The 18,587-nt window shown below is 43.2% G+C and overlaps 1 protein-coding gene across 1 annotated transcript in view; it reads right to left on the reverse strand.

Annotated features, from left to right (window-relative positions):
- Positions 1-18,587, reverse strand: part of GPR139 (G protein-coupled receptor 139) — a 45,264-nt gene that overhangs the window by 5,108 nt on the left and 21,569 nt on the right. The window lies entirely within an intron of this gene.

Raw genomic sequence — 18,587 nt, forward strand, 5'->3', positions numbered from 1 at the left:
TGGTACATAATTAAAAATAATAGCGGGGAAAAGTACATTTTCCTTTGATTCTTGTTTTCCAATTATCAAAGTTCTCCTCCTGCAGGGAAATCACACTTAATAAAAAAAGTATGCTTATATTTGTCTATGTAATATGCATGTATTAGGTTGATCCACCAACCTAATATATGGTTTTTGCATAAACAGCAGCATTGTATTATTTTTCATGGGGTCAGATTTGTTTTGGAAATACCTCTATATAATTTCTGATCAAATTGAAAAAAAGTCTTCCTGAATTAAGCATATTTAGAAAGTCATTAGGGACTCACTCCAAAATGATATTCCAATAGATAATATCTAGAATTCATTCTGCACATTTATTTTCATTCATTCTCACAGTCAACCCTGAAATTTGAACACTGATGATGCTATTTTGCAAGCCAAATTCTCAGAAAGCTTATATTCCTTGTCTGAGGTCCAATGGCAGAGCTAGAACCAGATCTCTCTTTGAATCTCTCTCTGTCCCTCTCAGTCTCTCTCCCTTCCTTGGTAGCCATTTAAAATATTGTACAATAGTTCACATGAAAAAGTGTCTTATAATAAACACACCTTCAAAATGTGGTGTACTCATCACTCAGATTTAACAAATTTTAGCATTTTGCCATATTTGCTTCAGCTGTCTTTAAGAAGTGACATTGTAGATACAGTCAAAGTCTCCTCTGCAGAAGCTCTGTTCCCATTCTTTTCCATCTTCTTTCTTTAGAGGCAACCACCATGCTGCAGGTGGCGTGCAGTGTCCAGTGCCATGTCTGCATACTCTTTCTTTCTTTTTCAGAGACAGAGTCTTGCTATGTTGCCCAGGCTGAAGAGCAGTGGCTATTCACAGGTGCGATCTTGGTGCTTGACAGTTTTGAACTCCAGGGCTCAAGCGATCCTCAAATCTTACCCTCCTAAGTAGCTGGGACTGCAGAGGCACATCACTGTGCCCAACCTTTTGCTTTCTTTTATAATAAAACTGCCAATCTATACACTGCTTTTGTCATTCAACATTATATTTTTGAGACCCATTTTTGTTGCTACATGAAGATCTAGTTCACTCATTTGAATGACTACATAGCATTCTGCTGTAGGAACTTACTGATTTATTTATTTACTTATAATTTATTATATTAAATATGCCCATTCATTTAAATTGGTTCCAGGATTTTGCTGTTATGAACCACTGTAGTTAATATCTTGACATGAGTCTCCATGAGAAGTACTTATATATAAAAGTTTCTCTGGGCTAATATACACATGGAAGTGTATCATGTTTTAGAGTATGTGCATCCTTCATTTTAACAGATACTGCTGAATTGCTTTGTAAAATGGTTTTATTAATTTAGATTCCCAACAGCAGAAGATGAGAATTCTGGTTGCTCCATATTTTCTCAGTAATACCAGTTTTTTTTTAAGTCTTTGCTGTCCTGATTTTTGTCCAGAACACTTTGAAATAGCTTTGAAGTGGTGGAGAGTTAAGATGCTGAATATATTAATTAGCCAGGATTTAAACCCAGGACCAACATCCATGCTTAAAACCAATCTGCACTATTGGTACTTATTCCCAGTGGGGTGTGAGTACCATGCAGGTATGCTATACTGCACAGAAAGTAGAGAAAAATCATGAGTATGTCCTACTTAAGTCACTACTTAAGCAAAGAGACCCACTAAAGCAAAGGTCTTTATATTTGTAAAGTGGACATTTCAAAACTGTATTCATGCATTCAACACAGTTTATCTACGTATTCTGAGCTGTGCCCTGGGAGGGGATGATGAACAAAATAGACATGGTCTGTTTAGACTGCATGGAGCTAAGATTCTGTTAGGCACGAAAAATATCAGCTGAAGAACCACAGAAAAAAATGATTAAGTGCAAGATGTAGTGAATGCTATGAAGGAATGTTTTGGAGTAGGAATCAGAAAAATCTCTACTGAGATTTGGAGGACCAGGAAGAGGTTAAAAGGCAGAAGGGTTGGAAGGAGAAAGTGTTTCAAGCAAAGGAAACAGCATGTGCAACAGTTCTGGGGGGGAGAAGTCTGAAGAGTTGGGTTCATTAAACAAAGAATATTTATATTGAGTTCTGCTTGCTTTGTAAGCATTCTTGCATTTTATAGCTTTCTTTTATTAAACAGCCTTGCTGCGTTCTGTTGAAAAACATTTCAAAATGTTTTATTCATCCAGAAATTTTTCCAAAAAGTATTTAGCATTTACTTTCTGTGGGCAAATGCCTGTGCATAGGCCTAAGGCAGATATACATTGGGCTCTCTGGTGGATACACAAGTCTCTACTCGGAGAGTGGAGAAACATCATATAAACGGCTAAGCGTTAAAGAAATACATAAGAATACAGTATACAAGAGCTGCTGGTGAATAGATACAGAAAGAAGGACAAAGGCTTTGGAGAAGGGTCCTGATTAAAGGCTTGGCTTCCAATTCCTGCCCTTTGACCTAATCCTATATAGCCAGACCTTCATGGAACTCAAGCTATAAAGAGGTTGAGGTCTAAAGTTCTATCGAATCAAGGGTATGAGAGTCCGGTTGCTATGTGTGGGATCTGGGGCTAGGCTGCCTGGGTGTTATTACCACCTTGACTTTGGACAAATTTATTCAATATTTCTGTGCTACAGTTCCCTTCCTTATAAAATGGGGTGTATTCATCTGTTCTTACACTGCCAATAAAGACATTCTTGAGACTGGGTAATTTACAAAGGAAAGGGGTTTAATTGACTCACAATTCCACCTGGCTAGGGAGGCCTCACAATCATGGTAGAAGGCGAATGAGGAGCAAAATCACATCTCACATGGTGGCTGGCAAGAGCTTGTGCAGGGGAACTCCCCTTTATAAAACCATCAAATCTCATGAGAGTTATTTACTGTCACGAGAACAGCATGGGAAAGACATAGCCCCATGATTCGACTACTTCCCACTGGGTTCCTTCCATCACACATGGGATTATGGGAGCTACAATTCAAGATGAGATTTGGGTGGGGACACAGTCAAACCACATCATGGGGTTAATAAGACTATCCACCTAATAGGCTTGTTCTGAGAATTAAGTGAGATAATTTTAACAAAGTGGTTAAAACAGTGTCCAGCATATGGGAAGTGCTCAATGGATGGTAGCTATTGACTGAGAGTCCATTCACGCAGAAAATATTAACTGAGCATTGACTATGCCAGGCATTGTATGAGGCATTGGAGATACAGGGATTAACAAAGTGGACAGATTCCCTTTGGCCATGGAGTTGGTAGTATAATGAGGGAGAGAGGCAATAAATAAACACACACACAAATGCACAAGAGAATGTCAGATGTGATACCAAGAAGCATAACACTAAGGGATGGGACAAACTGATGGGGGAGTAACTTTGAGATTAAAAGTGACATTTTGGCTCAATCAAGGATGAAGAGAAGATTGGCCAGGTGCTGTGGCTCACTCCTATAATCCCAGCACTTTGGGAGGCTGAGGCGGTAGATCACCTGAGTTGAGGAGTTCCAGATCAGCCTGGCCAACATACTAAAACCCAGTTTCTACTGAAAATACAAAAATTAGCTGGACATGATGGTGGGCGCCTATAATGGCAGCTACTTGGGAGACTGAGGCAGGAAAATGACTTGAACCTGGGAGATGGAGGTTGCAGTGAGCTGAGCTCACACCACTGCACTCCAGCATAGGCTACAGAGTGAGACTCTGTCTTAAAAAAAAAAAAAGGAAAAAAAAAAGAAAAGGAAAAATTAAAAAAAAAAAGAAAAGAAAAAGAAAGAAGGTATCTAGGGACCTTTCATGCAAATATCTGTGGGAAAAGGTTTCTAGGCAGTGGGAAGGTGAGTGCAACAGCCTTGTGGTGGGAATCAGCTTGTTATGTTCATGGGACAGAGAGAAATGAAATTGATTTCTCATTTTACAGATGAGGAAACCGAGGCTTGCATTTTTAGATAATTTGCTCAAAGTCACAAACAGAACAAGTAAAGGAGCCAGAGAATAATGAAAATGGTGACCCCAGCTGTGTCTGACTTCTGGTTTATTAGATTCTGCTTTATTTTCAAAGAAAAGGGTTCTCTACACAAAGAATGTGATTCCTGTTCCTTAGGTTGCTCCCGATGTAGAAAAGTACCATAATTTATTGCAACCTCCTTTTTTTTTTGTACTGAGTTTCACTCTTGTTGCTGCCCAGGCTGGAGTGCAGTGGTGCGATCTTGGTTCACCACAACATCCGCCTCTCGAGTTCAAGCAATTCTCCTGCCTCAGCCTCCCGACTAGTTGAAGTTACAGGCACCTGCCACCATGCCTGGCTAATTTTTGTATTTTTAGTAGAGACGGGGTTTCATCATGTTGGCCAGGCTGGTCTCGAACTTCTGACCTCAGGTGATCCACCAGCTTTAGCCTTTCAAAGTGCTGGAATTATAGGCGTGAGCCACCATGTTCAGCCACAACCTCTTTTTTTCCCCCATCTATTAAACAATGCCCACTTTCCCTCCCACGTCCCTGCTTCCCAAGGAGGTAGGATGTATAAATGGTGGGGTGTCCCCAGAAAAAGTGCTCTCTCTCTCTATATCTATTCTATAGAGAGTGACTCTCCCACTTTTTCTTCCTCCCTAGCTGAACCCTGTTTGAAGTGTGGTGCTAAAAATTCTCCATATCGAAACTCTTTAAAAGTATTCCAGCCCCATCTAATTAATGCTTTAAGTCAGGCAAGTCATCAACTCCAAGTGAAATTGCTAGGTATTCATATTTGACATTTCCTGAAGTTCCTAGTGATTGCCTCTCTTGAGAAAGTAACCCGCAGACAGTGAGTTTCCCATTTCTTCTGTACAGGTAGATTTTCCCCCAAGGCAATGTCAAGAACATGTAGGAGATCCTTGGGGTGGGAGAAAGAAGTGTGAGCTGAGGAGACCCAGAGGGGAATGGTGCGGTGCCTGTGCATTGATTTTCTGAAAAAGAAATGAAAAGGTAGAGCCTTCAACTCTGAAAAGCTTGACATTTGCTATAACTCCATATTAAACAATTCTTTCATTTCCACAGTGGCACATTTTCCCCAAAGAGAAAGAGTGGTGTTGACAGCATCTGTGTGTATTTATAAGAGGTGAGTAAATGAAGAAACCCAAGTGCTCACTGCCTGAAATTCCGTTTCTCAAACTGAGCCAAGCATTCCATTGTTGAGGAAACCTAACCAATCCCATCCAAACAAGCCCTGCTGAACTTCACGACCAAAATGTCAGTGCTTCTAAAAAGCAAATCCTTTCTGTCAATGGTGTCGCTGGACAGGTTTAAGCTCCTGGATAATAAAGCCCATGTTTTGTGACTGCAAATCTTCTTGGTTATATTCTTGGGGGAATTCATTTCCTGTATTTTGCAGGTTACTGTGCTCAAACCTGAGAGGATTTGGGGATTGGCTGAGAGAACAACACAGGCTGGAGTGCAGTGGTGCGATCTTGGTTCACCGCAACATCCGCCTCTCAAGTTCAAGCAATTCTCCTGCCTCACCTTTTATTGTCAGACCACACCACTGAATCGTCTGCTGGCCCAGAGAGAAAGGGTCAAGGGCTTCTAGAGGCATTTTCTGTGTCTGTGATGACTAAGGGGTCTCTGCAGGCTCCTTGGAAGAAGCAGCTGGACTGGGAGTTCTGAGTTTACATCTTTTAGTTCTGCTACATTGACTTTTTCTTGTCTTTAGAAACTATTTCTTCAAGTACCAAAGTAATACACCTGTCAAAAATTGAATATTATATCAGTATCTTATAATAATAAAAAATAGAATTTGTCTACTTATATTGTGTATCCACTGCTCAGAGCACTTTTAAGCATCTTACACACAACACCTCACTTAATCTTCACAACTACCCTCTGTAGTGGGTACATGATTTGAAAGCCCTGAGGTTCATAGAGGTTAAGTAACTTGTTTGAGATCACACAGCTAGGTGGTGAGCCAGGACATTAAACCAAGCTGTTAAATGTATAAACTCAGTAGAGTTTATACATTTAATGACTACATTAAAAATTAGAAAGGGAAAGTCTGTGAAAACCCCATCTTCCAGAGAGAATGTGGCAGCTAGCCTTATAGGTGGACCCTCGTGTGCCATGCCTCCTGGTACACATGCCTTTATGTAGTCTCCATGCCTTGAGTTGGAGCTGGTCCTGTAATTTACTTTTGACCAATACATTATGGCAGAACTGGTAGTGCATGACTTCTGAGGCTAGGTCATAAGTGAGTCTTTTGAATACATGCTTTTGGGATGTTCCTTCTTGGAACCCAGTTGCCTTCCTGTGAGAGGTGCACGCCACTTAGACTGTGTGTAGGGCCTCGAGTTGAAAGCCTCAGTGAAGCTCCTGACCAACATCCAGCATCCACTGTCAGCCATGGAAATGAGCCATCATGGATGTACGGCTCAATGAAGCTCCCAAGTGACTGTGGTCCCACTGCTCGCTGGCTGCAAAGGCATGAGAGACCAGAAGCAAGAACTGCCCAGTCAGCCTGGTCAGCCCAGGAACCATGACAAATAATCATAAACTGTTGCTTCTAGCCTGTAAGTTTTGGGGTTTGCTATACTGCAATAGATAACCAGACAGATGTTGGTTGACCATTTGGTGTTTATATCTCCAGGATGCTTGTAGGCCCACAATAATGGTACAATTAGTAATAATGATTATCACCACAAAATGAGATTATACAATAATGCTGTGCAACTTGATTTTTTTCACTTAGAAATAAATAATAAATTTTTCCATATACCAACGATATTCATGAAATATTCGCCTATTGCTGGACATTACTTATTATGACTATTTTTGTTACTATTAGCATTAAGTTCATGAACCATTTTTGTGCCTTTTGTTTGGATAAAATCCCAAGAGTAGAGATGCTGGTTTTAAGGGTAAAACACTTTTCTTCCCTCTTGCCCACCTCTCTTCCACTTCTCTTGTATTCTCACTCCCTCTCTCTCCCTCCTAAAGGCAGCTAAGAGAATTTGTAAGACGGAGCTCAAGTTGGAGGCTACAAATAGACATCAAGAAGAACTTTTTGATTGCGATGGCAGTTATGTGAAGAAGGGCTGGTCACAGCTAAGCACAGTTGCTCAGTCCACAAGGGTCTTAAGAGTAGGAATGAGAATTGCTTATTCGGGCTCATTAGATTCCTGGATTTACCGTTTACAAATTCTATTTCTCTGCATCCTAAATTGTGTTCTTGTGAACTTAGGAAAAAGGAAGCCACTCACCCCTTTCAGTCACCATCTCCTGTTACTTAAAAGCATCTCTCTCTTTGCTTGAACCAGGGAGGCGGAGGTCCCAGTGAGCCGAGATCGTGTCACTGTGCTCCAGCCTGGGCAACAGAGTGAGACTCCAACTCAGAAAAGAAAAGAAAAAAGTATCTCTCGGACAAAGTTGCCATCTTTTGCATCAGGAGAGTCAGCCCTCATGTCATGCCAACCCCTAGCATTGTGGACAATTGCAGTGGTGTTATTTTACCGGCTTCTGGGAGGTGCTCCAAGGATGAATTTTTAGGAAGATCAATTTCTAAGCCTCCTAGGTAAGAAGTCAGCAATGCCTTTGTTTAGATCAGCTGAGGGGTAGAGAGTGAATTGTGTGATGGGGCGTTGTCTCTGGTGGCTATCACCTCCCTCACTGTTACCTGCCCCACTCTGGACCCTGGGATGGAAGAAAGGTAAATAAAAAGATGATGCTGACGAGACTCAGTCGTCAGTCTTTTAGTTTCTGAAGAAGCTGAGAGGTCTCCAGGAAGTTCTGTGTTGAGTGGTCCTCTAGGAGAGAAGCAGGAAAAGGTTCCCCAGGGCTGCTGCCCACACTGTATCCAATTGCAGGCACTGCTAGTTGGCCAGTGGCCATCCTTGTTTCCTGTTGTTACTCTTGCCCCAAGGCAGAAACTTGGGAATGTGGAGTCTTCTTCCTGCAGTTGGTTAGTAGAAGCACAAAAACTGATTATAGACTAGTGGGGTGGAGGTTAGGAAGAGGAATTCTTCCACCATGAGAAAGACAACCCCTTGGGAGGATGACTTTCAGGTTCCCCAAAGGGCTATTTTTATTTTTTTGGAGGCTGACTGTAACCCAAATATTTGGGTACCTAAGAACCTATCCTAGTTGGTACACTCTCTGGAGGCAGCCAGCCCAGGTTCAAATCTCAAGCCAGCCACTTACCAACTGTGTGATGGTGAGCAAGTGAGCTAATGTCTCTGAGCCTCAGTTCTTACATCTGTGAAACGGGCATAATAATAAATAATATCCACATAGGATATTATGAGACTATATAAAATAATATAGGCACAATACTTAGCACAGTTCCTGGCACATAGTAAGCACTCAGAAAACATTAGCTATTGTTACTCTTTAACATGTGGCCAGTTCAGTTTGGCAGACAATACTGAACAGCTTCTAGAGGCAGGAACCTGCACTAGATGCAAAGACGAGTAGGAGAGTCAAGCTCTCAAGGAATCCCAACAAAGCTTCTAGCTTCTCCCCATGGTTTATTCCAGGCACGAACAACTCTGTCACCCTATCAGGAAATTCTTCATTGCCTCTACCCTAAGACCTCTAGTAGCAGCTGTATTCCAGCCCTTACCGCCTATTTTGTTTCTCTGCTTGGTGGAGAATAACATTGGTCATTCTCTGTAGAATCAAACCCTGAAAAGCCATTACTGCACGATGACTCTGTTGTCTCTTGCATCCTCTGAAATAGCCTTTGTTCTTTTAAAATTTTAGTTCCCACTTTGGTGGCTCTTTAATTTTCCTTGTAGCTTCACTACCGTCTCTCTATTATTTTTCTTGTGAAGACCTCTTTTCTGTGTTTTTCTTTTTCTTTCTTTCTTTCATTTTTTAAACTACATTTTAACACTTGAGTGGATTCTTTTCAAAGCCAGAATCAGCATTTTCTGGTTCTTTGTATCTTCCTTTTAGGGGATCATGTTTCTTCTTCAATCTGTTGGTTATGGCTGTATGGGTGCCATGTTGAAAAGTATTCTAACACCATGCCTGGGCTTAGTGGTGCTGTGATGGATTGGTGATGTTTGCCAAGGTGGAACATAGTTGTGAATTTATCCTTGGGGTCTTGGGCCCTGGATCCATGGTGCAGCCTCCCTGGCTTCTCTCAGAAATTAACAAAGCAATGGTTTCCAGTGTAGACCAGAACAGTTGAGACCTAACAAGTCTCCTTGCTGATGAGTAGGCGGCAAGAGATAAGATGGCTGCCATCCCAGGGCAGTCTGACTCAGGACAATGGAGAAAGGTGAGTCAGCATCCTGGCTGCAGGGCTGGAGTCAGCCTTGCCAACCAACTGACCTCCTCTTGACAGCAGAATTGATTCTGGCTTTTTGACCATGGGCAGCTTCACTGGGTAACCATGACAACTGCTAGGCCTCGATCATGAAGCCACATCCAAGCCATCCAACAGACCCAATGGTGTCCAAACTGTGTATCTCAGTACCCAAGTTCATTTTCTAATGACTGTCCTATATTGAGCAGCACCTGTTATGTGCTGGGTTGCTCTGCATAGATGAGATGATTTTACATGATTCACTGATGAACATATTAACTTTAAAAATTATACATTTAGCTTAAATGGAATTAGAGGAATGTTATTTCTCCATGTAAGGCAGTGATAAAAACCTGGTTATATAATAAGGTCAGTTTATTTAAGAAGTGAGTTGATTAAAAAAAAATACAACTGTGAGAAGATGGCAGTGCAGGTGGAATACAGGCTTCTGGTCCTCATGTTACAAATGAGGAAACTGGTATTCAGAGAGGGTAAGCCGCCTGCCAAAGACGGCACAGCTGGTAAGATGAAGTATCTTGAAAGCACTCGATGGCGCTATCTTGGGTCAAGTTTCATATCAAGTGATGAATGCAGTGGTGTTTTCTCAGTTCTAGGAGTTTGTCATAAAGACAGATGGGGTCAGGGCTTTACAAGAACAAGTCCTGAACAGGAGCTGGCTCTGCAGCAAACACTGAGCAGGTGAGTTACCAGATAGGAGAGGATACTTAAAACCAGAGACATGTGTTTTGGAGCCCGGCAGATCCAGGTGTGCCTTCTAGATATGTGCTTTCCTAGCTGGTGCTTTTGGGCAAGTTATGTAAACACAATGAGCTTTGGATTCCTTACTAATAAAATGGAAGTAAAAATGGTACCTGCTTCAAAGGGATGCTATGAGGATTAGAGAGAATTGTGCACACAGACCTCTTAGCACAGAGCCTGGCCTAAAGAAAGCACTCAGTAAGCAGTAATGTTATTAAGGACACATAACAATCAGTCCTGCTAAGGTGACAAATTGAACCAGGCAAAGGCTCGATGAGAGGGATGAAGCACTGGTAATTCTAGGAACAATCTTCTGGTATATTTCTTGATTTGTGAGAACTAGCTCTAGGAAAGACCCTATTTCTCCAACTCAATCAATGAAAATGTCCTGAGTTTGTTAGGAGATGCCACCCTGTTAGATTGGTCTCTGATGTTGACCCCTACATGCTCCTGGACAAGCTACTCCTTCCCTTAAGGCCTCAGTTTCCATATCTGTAAAATGAGCCAGTTCATAATAGTCAATAATAATGATAATGGCAGCGTCGTGGCTCACATCTAGGGAAGATGAGCGGGAGTGTAACAGGCAGATAAGACTCAAGAGGGTTCTCCAGGGCAAGTGAACAGCAATGTGCGAAGGTAAAGAGGCATGAGAAGAGATCCCTACCATTCCCTCAGTGCAGCTAATAGCTATTATGTGCTTATCTCATGTTAGGCATTGAGCTCACTTCATATACGCCAAGTATACTGCTTGTCTATAATATGATCTATTACCTAACATTATAATATCAGGTAATACCTAATGCCTTCTGTTAAATACTTAGTACTTAATCCTTACTAGTAAAGTAGGCACTATGTCATCCCCTTATAGATAAAAACATCTCAGGCTTGAAAGGGTTAAGAAGCTAAGGTTGTATACAATGGCAACAAATGTTGCTTCCAGCTTTCCCACCCTCCAACACCTGAGCAAGGTTGGTACTTTAACAATAACGGTTCCCTTTACTGAGCACTGACAGTGTTTGGCTCACTTGCCAGAGGTTTCACTTGCACTAAGCTTAATCCTCATATGACATCATGACATAGCTTCTATTAATATCCCTATTTTAAAGACAAGAACACTGAGGCTCAGTGAGGTTATGGGATTTGCCCAGATCAGAAGTGTGTGCTAGACCCCGGATTCAGAAACAATTTGTTAGACTCTAGAGTGCACTTGATACACCTGCTTGTCCAGATACCTCCACAATCAGCTCAGGGAACTGACCATTAAGTAGAAATGGACCAGTTGTTTTCTTTGGTAACTTATTATTGTTTTTTAACAGTACCCATTAGCTGGCATGTATGAGGCATGAGGGAAGTTGAGAGAAGTATCATTTTCAGAGCAGTTGTATGGCCTTTGAGAATGCTCGCCACTCCCAGCCCCTGGGAATCAGCGGGGGTAAGGGGATCTGGAGAGCTAATCACTTTCTCGAAATCAAGGGCATACAACTGAGCTCCTGCCCATTGCCCCTTTTCAATAGCGAATGATGCTCCCCACTGGCTGATTCTCATTGTTTTTGCCCCACGTGCTCAGCTTCTGCCAATCTTGCCCATCCACTGACTTCCAGCTAGTGACTGCCTTGGCCAGGGGATGCTCATCTGTTTTTACAGACCCAGGGGTGATGGTTATTGGGTGCCAGGGGACCAACAGGAAATCAGAGGCTTCTGTGCTCTTCATCTGGAGTTCACTGGGGTGTCAGAGGCTAATTGAGGCTCTTCCTGGGTTGTCGCTGTTTGATTAAACATCTTGCGCTAAGCATCATCCATCTGCTTCTCCCAATGGCTGCCAGGGGTAGGTATTTTTAGCTATGGGCAAATAGCTTATCAATTGTGCATACAAAATGCAGCCAACACAAAGCCATTATTTTCCATTACCCTGCTTCATTCTCCCATGAAGACAAGGACAAAGGAAGAATTAAATGAGATGGGCATTCATTTTCTTCATTCAACAAATGTTTACTGAGACACCCGCTATGAATCAGGCACTGTTCCAGACTCAGGGATGCAGTGATACACGAACACACAAGTGGTTTGCATCCACAGGGAGCTTACAGTCCATTTCTACTCAGTAGAATTCTGCTCTGTGGCCAACTAGCTCTGTGGCTTGGGTAAGTCATTCATCTCTCTGGGACTTCTTTTATTCCCATAGCGTGTGCTGAGTGAGTACTGTGTGCCATTTTACACGCTGTGAGGTTGCAGGTGAGGGATGGCAGCTCTATTTCCCTCTCTAGTGAAGGGGCAGAGAGAGAAAGAGGCTACATTACCAAGTAGCAAATGTAAGCCAGGAGGCTCAGGCATTTTCTTGGGCATCTGGAGAAGCAGCAATGAGTTCTGGGTTTTGAGTTTACGGTGAGGGAAGGTTTCAGAGAAACATGCAGGGTGAGATTGAGAAGAATGGCACTGGAGGATCCAGGAATGGTAGGGACTGTGAGTGATACACTGAAGAAACAGAAGCATTAAAAAAAAAATGGTCAGGCTCAGTGGCTCACATCTGTAATCCCAGCACTTTGGGAGGCTGAACTGGGAGGATTTCTTGAGACCAGGAGTTTGAGACCAGCCTGGGCAACATAGTGAGACCCCCATCGCTACAGAAAGTCAAACAATCAGCTTGGTGTGGTGGTGCATACATGTAGTCTCAGCTACTTGGGAGGCTGAGGCAGGAGGATCCCTTGAGCTCAGGAGTTGGAGGCTGAGGTGAGCTATGATCATGTAAAACAAAAACAAAAACAAAAACAAAAACAAAACAAACCAGTCAATGACTCACGCTGTCTTTCTAGTCTTAAAGCTTCTCTTCTTAGGGATCTTTTTTTTTTTTTGAGACCAAATCTCACTTTATCACCCAGGCTGGAGTGCAGTGGCACCATCTCAGCTCACTGCAGCCTCCGACTCCCAGGTTCAAGCCATTTTCTTGCCTTAGCCTCCCAAGTAGCTGGGATTACAGGCACCCACTACTATACCTGGTTAATTTTCATATTTTTAGTAGAGACGGGGTTTCACCATGTTGGCCAGGCTGGTCTTGAACTCCTGACCTCAGGTGATCCACCTGCCCCAGCCTCCCAAAGTGCTGAGATTACAGGCATGATCCACTGCTCATGAACCCTTAGGGATCATTTTTTAAGGGACAGCTGGCCTGCATGTCCTGCAGCTAAGGCCATGTATAAACTGCAACCAGCAACTATTGAATTTGCATCCTCTAGCTACTTCCTCATATTAGGTCTGCATCCAGTGTCTACAACTTAAAAGAAGAAAAGGCAATAACATGTGACAATAGGGGGAAAAGTGAACTAGACTATACCAAGGTTCTAAAGCATGCTGTATGATTCAACTACATACCCAGAGTTCCCTGGCAGCAGGTGTCATGAGAGCTGACCACAAATATAATGACCACCACTTCAAGGATTCAGAAGGCAGTCAGGGGCTCCTAGCCTCATCTCAGAAAGACAAGTGGCAGAGTACAGATTCTTGCTGGGGTTCAAACGTGCCACTGCAGCCTTCTAGCTGTGTGACCTTGGGCAATTTAATTAACCTCTCTGGGCCTTCAGTTTGCTTGTCTATGAAAAGTATCCTGATACAGCACCCATCACAGGCTTTTATGAGGATTAAATAAATTGATACAGGGAAAGTGGCCCTAGGCACACTATACCCTTTTTATCATCATTAGTAGTGGACAGGGTAAAAGTTTGGAAGGGAAGGAAGTATGCCTGCTTTGCTGACTATTATTAATATATTGCCAAGCTCTTACAAAGTTCCTGCCATACAGTAGGTTCTCAATAATTACCTGTTGAACAAATAAATGAATGAATAACTATGAATATAGATTAACTTCACATTGCAGATATGCAAAAGGCTGGTTAACAGCATTGAATATACTTAGGGTTTACTGCAGAAAATGAATCGGGTGATGTAATCCAGGGTAATTGGAAATTAATTAGAAATTAATTTGGTGTTCAGTGTGTGGGAGAGATCTTTTTGGGATCATTAGCTCCCTGAGAAGAGGTTTTGTGCCAGAATCTTCCACAGGAATCCAATTCAGTTCAACATAAATTTAGTGATGCTCTACCATGTGCCAGAGCCTGGGTCAGGCTCCCAGAGTACAAGATTCATTTCTTAGGCTCAAGGCATTCAGAACTTACTAAATAGATCATCCCAAGGCAGCATGAAGAGTCATTTCAAACTCCCTGCTCCCTTCAATGGCTCCGTGTTAGGTCTTGCAAACTCAAATGCTGACAGGGCATGGGCAGGGAATATAAATGTGTGAAATGGGCATGCCATGTGGGCACCTCTGGTGAGCAGGATATCGCATGCCCCATTTCAGGAGGGTAGTCACCATTTAGCTCCACTTGGTAGTTTCCCATGAGGGAATGACAGCCAACTGTGGTCAGGTCTTCTGATATTTCAGGAGGGGCATAAAAGTAACACACTTACACACCCCATCCCAATACACACTGTGGTCCATGGGTTGCTGGTTTGAGACCTCTGCTTTAACAGCCAACAACCAAAATCTTTGCACAACCCACAAGGTACCTCCCACGCCATCAGCTCCCTTCTGCAGCCCCTGCAAATGCACCTTGCACTTGATTTTAGGAGCCACTGCCTGAATGTACAACACACTTTTCTACCCCCATAGCATTGCATGGGATAATTCTTCTGCCTGAAACACCTTCCCCACCCACAACCCTTTCCCTAGAAGACTTAATTTTTAAAGGCTTCTCTAATCTCAGTGCATTGAGTCAAGCACCACACTGGCCAGAGTATTTAGCACATTTTTATGATGATCTCCTTCAAGATTTGTATCAGCCATTCACTGGGAACCCCTGGAAAGCAGGGACTGTATCTCTTTGTTCTAAACCTTGAAGACTTATCACAGGGCTGTTAAGAAGTATGAATTCCGTAAATCTTTGTGGGATGAAAGAGTGATGGATGGATGGGTGAATGGATGGATGGGTGGATGGATGGACTTCCCAAAGCTCTCTCTGCGTGACATTCGTCTGTTTGCTGTCCTTTCTATGGCATTCCGTTATATGTGTGATGACCAATCTCACCTCTTTCCTCTGCTTTTCTCTCTCTAAATCCAGTGTTTATGTAGCTTCTTAGGCACTCCTTCGTGTTACCTTCTATAATAGCTATTGGACAAGTTCCCTGTTTCCTGACTTGGGCATAACACTTAAGTCAGTTTTCTCATCTGTGCAATGGGGATGTCTTTCCACAGGGCCGTTAAGAAGACTGAGCGACTTAACGTGCAAAATCATCTGCACTATGCTTAGCATGGAGTAGATGCTCAGAAATAGATCTCATTTCCCTATTGAATGTGATTGACAGTTGCCCTCTTAGAACACTTTTCCCTTGTTGAAACGAGAGAAGGGTGAGAGCTCCAACAATAAAATCAGACTTCATGGGATTGAATTCCAAGTTTGCTGATTCCTAGTCTTGTGATCGTGGCTAAGTTTCTTAAACACTCCATGTCTCAATGTTCTTCATCTGTAAAGTGGGGATAATAATGCTTATTTCACAGGGTTCTTGTAAGAATTAAATATGTTAATGCAAATAAAGTGCTTAGAAGAGCCCCTGACACAGGTGAGTGCTTAATAAATGTTATTTCGGTTGTTCACCGACCCAGCCCAAGAGACTCTGGGATGAGGAGTATTTTTGCATTTTCATCAAGACCACTCAGGCCAGCTCCTTTCACCTTCCTTCTATCACAAATAGACTCCGTACTATGTTAAAGCACCTTGCCACAGGCTGCAGAGGTCAGTAAACCCGAAGAACCAGTTTCTGCCCTTCTGGAGGTTCTAGCCTGGTGGAGAAGCCAGATAGATACCCAGTGAGAAGCTCCATGATGGAAGAAGACAGCATGCTATGGAAGCACTTAGGAAGAGGGAAGAAATCTAATATAGAGAATCATGGAAGGCTTCCTGGAGGAAGTAGCATGTGTGCAGTGATGGGAGTGGGGAATAGGAGCCAATCAAGTGCCTGGGAAGCAAAGCATGCCAATAGGAGGGAACAAAATGTGCAAACGCCAAAAAAGAGACGGGATGGCTGTTGCAGGGAGAAGTTCAGTGTAGAACAGAGGTCACAAACTGGCAGCTCGTGGGGTGGTTTCTTGGCAGGGGTGGGTGGGAGTGGGGGCAGTTGCATCTGTAAGGTTTCTGAGTTAGTTGCTATTTTTAGCAACTGGGGTATTTCATATCCAATCCCAGATTTGAGCTTCTTCTGAAAATCAGAAGGGAAGGCCAGGCTGGACTCATATTTCCACATACAGCTGCCCTCCAGTTCACACCCCCACAAGGCTTCTTTCCTTTATGTCATCTGCTCCCCCTCGCCCAAGAGAGAGTAGGGAGGGAGGCCCGGCTGGAGATAAGGTAGAGAAGTAACAGTCCCCGATTCCAATGGCTTTGCAGCCCTCTTTGCACTGGATCTGTTGGGAGGCAATAGGGATCATAGAGGGGCATTAAACATTAAAGGGTTTTACTAATAAACTTATTATTTGCGAAGTGCGACGGCTCACACCTGTAATCCCAGCACTTTGGGAGGCTGAGGTGGGTAGATTGCTTGAGCCCAGGAATTCAAGACCAGCCTGGTCAACATGGGGAGACTCCATCTCTACAAAAATACAAAAAAATTAGCCAGCAGTCCCAGCTACTTGGGAGGCTGAGGTCAAGGCTGCAGTGAGTGGAGATCGTGCCACTGCTCTCCAGCCTGGGCAACAGAGCAAGACCTTGTTTCAAAAAGAAAGAAAGAGAGAAAGAAAGAGGGAAGGAAGGAAAGAGAGAGAAAGAAGGAAGGAAAGGAAGGAAGGAAGGAAGGAAGGAAGGAAGGAAGGAAGGAAGGAAGGAAGGAAGGGAGGGAAGAAACTTATATTTTTCCACCAAACCACAGACGTCCCTGAAGGAACACGGGGTGAGAGGTGAAGAACGGAGGGTCCTGTATACCTCAGTGAAACTCTCAAATAGGGATCAGTATAGGCACTTTTTCTTCTATAAAATTTGACAAGAGACAGCAGAAATGCTGAGAGGTAACAACCTCCCACACAATACACACCCTCCTCCGCGTCTTGGGTTAGCAGAGGGAAAGTCCCATGGGATCTGGATGTCCAAGAACATTAGAAAATTCTTTGGTGCAAATGGCCTAGCTGCCCGCTCCCCAAGGCCAACTCCCTAATGGACATTCTGTTCCATCATGGGACCCGCGTTCTCTTGGCAGATGCAGGGTTGAAGTGGCAGCATCTGTGCCAGGAGACGTGGACAGACAAGGAACAGGCCATGCCCAAAGGACAATGTCTAATTACCCAGGGGCCTCGGGAAGCAATTTTCTGTGGTTGGAGAAATTGTTTTTTGTACCTCCAGCCCAAGCACACAGCCAAATGACATGTAGGTCAAGGAGGCATAATTATATGAAAATGGAAATGGTTTTATGTTTGGGAACTTCTAAAAACCCACCTCTGCACCCTGGGAGGAGGCACAGAGAAAGCGGCTTCCAACCTGTTCCGGCTGAGTTCAGCAGGTGAAGGTAGTTTGCTTCCTCATGACTCTGGAGGAGTTTGCTGCTTTTCTGGTTTCAGGACACGTGCCTGCGTGTCACAGAGAAAAAGAAGCAATGCCTTTTTGGCTCAGTGGTAGTGAACGTGGGTGCTGGATCCAGAGCTGATACATACTTGCTGTGTGACCTTGGGCAAGTTACTGACCTCCTCTGTGCCTCTGTTTCCTCACCTCTAAAATAAGACTGGTATTGGAGTACATAATAAGCACCACTGGAATCTTGGCCCCTGTACCAGTCTCCATCCCATTTCACCCACCCCTTCTGCCCATCAAGCTCCCTAAACAAGCCACAGTCTCTCCAGCCTCTGGGCCTTTGCCTATGCAGTTCTCTCCTCTTCTAACACTTCCCTCATACACTGTCTGGATGACACTTGTCCATCATTCATGAACCAGCTTGTCCAGCCACTAGTGATGATAGGTTGGTGCCTCCAGCCTTTGCCTGTAATCTTGGGTATGACAAAACACACTACCTTCCATTTTCCTCTGGGATACCCTTTCCAAGCCAGGACAGAGAAAGTGTCAGTAGAAAAAGGCAGCAGTTCTCTGCCTCACCTTAGAAATAAGAGAAATAATAATAGCAGAAGCAGCAATCGTAGTGTTGACCATGCTGCTGCTGATGATACATAATTCTGTAACTTTTTCTTCCAGAAGGGAAGTGATCTTTATAATAAAAATAATAGCTTCCATTTAACAATCTCTTATTATAAGCTTGAAATGGGAATAAATGTTTTTAAAAATTATTAATTTTTATTCTTAAGTTCCAGAGCACATGTGCAGGACGTGCAGGTTTGTGACACAGGTAAAGGTGGGTCATGGTGGTTTGCTGCACCTATCACCCCATCACCTACGTATTAAGCCCAGTGTGCACTAGCTCTTTTTCCCAGTGCTTTCCCTCCCCCAAGTGTTGTATAAGCAATAGTCATTGCAGCTCTCCTCACTTTTAAAATAGGTGTTAACGGACTCTATGTTGGAGGGGAT

The sequence above is a fragment of the Callithrix jacchus genome, chromosome 12, assembly GCF_049354715.1.
Source record: "Callithrix jacchus isolate 240 chromosome 12, calJac240_pri, whole genome shotgun sequence".
Lineage (NCBI taxonomy): Eukaryota > Metazoa > Chordata > Mammalia > Primates > Cebidae > Callithrix > Callithrix jacchus.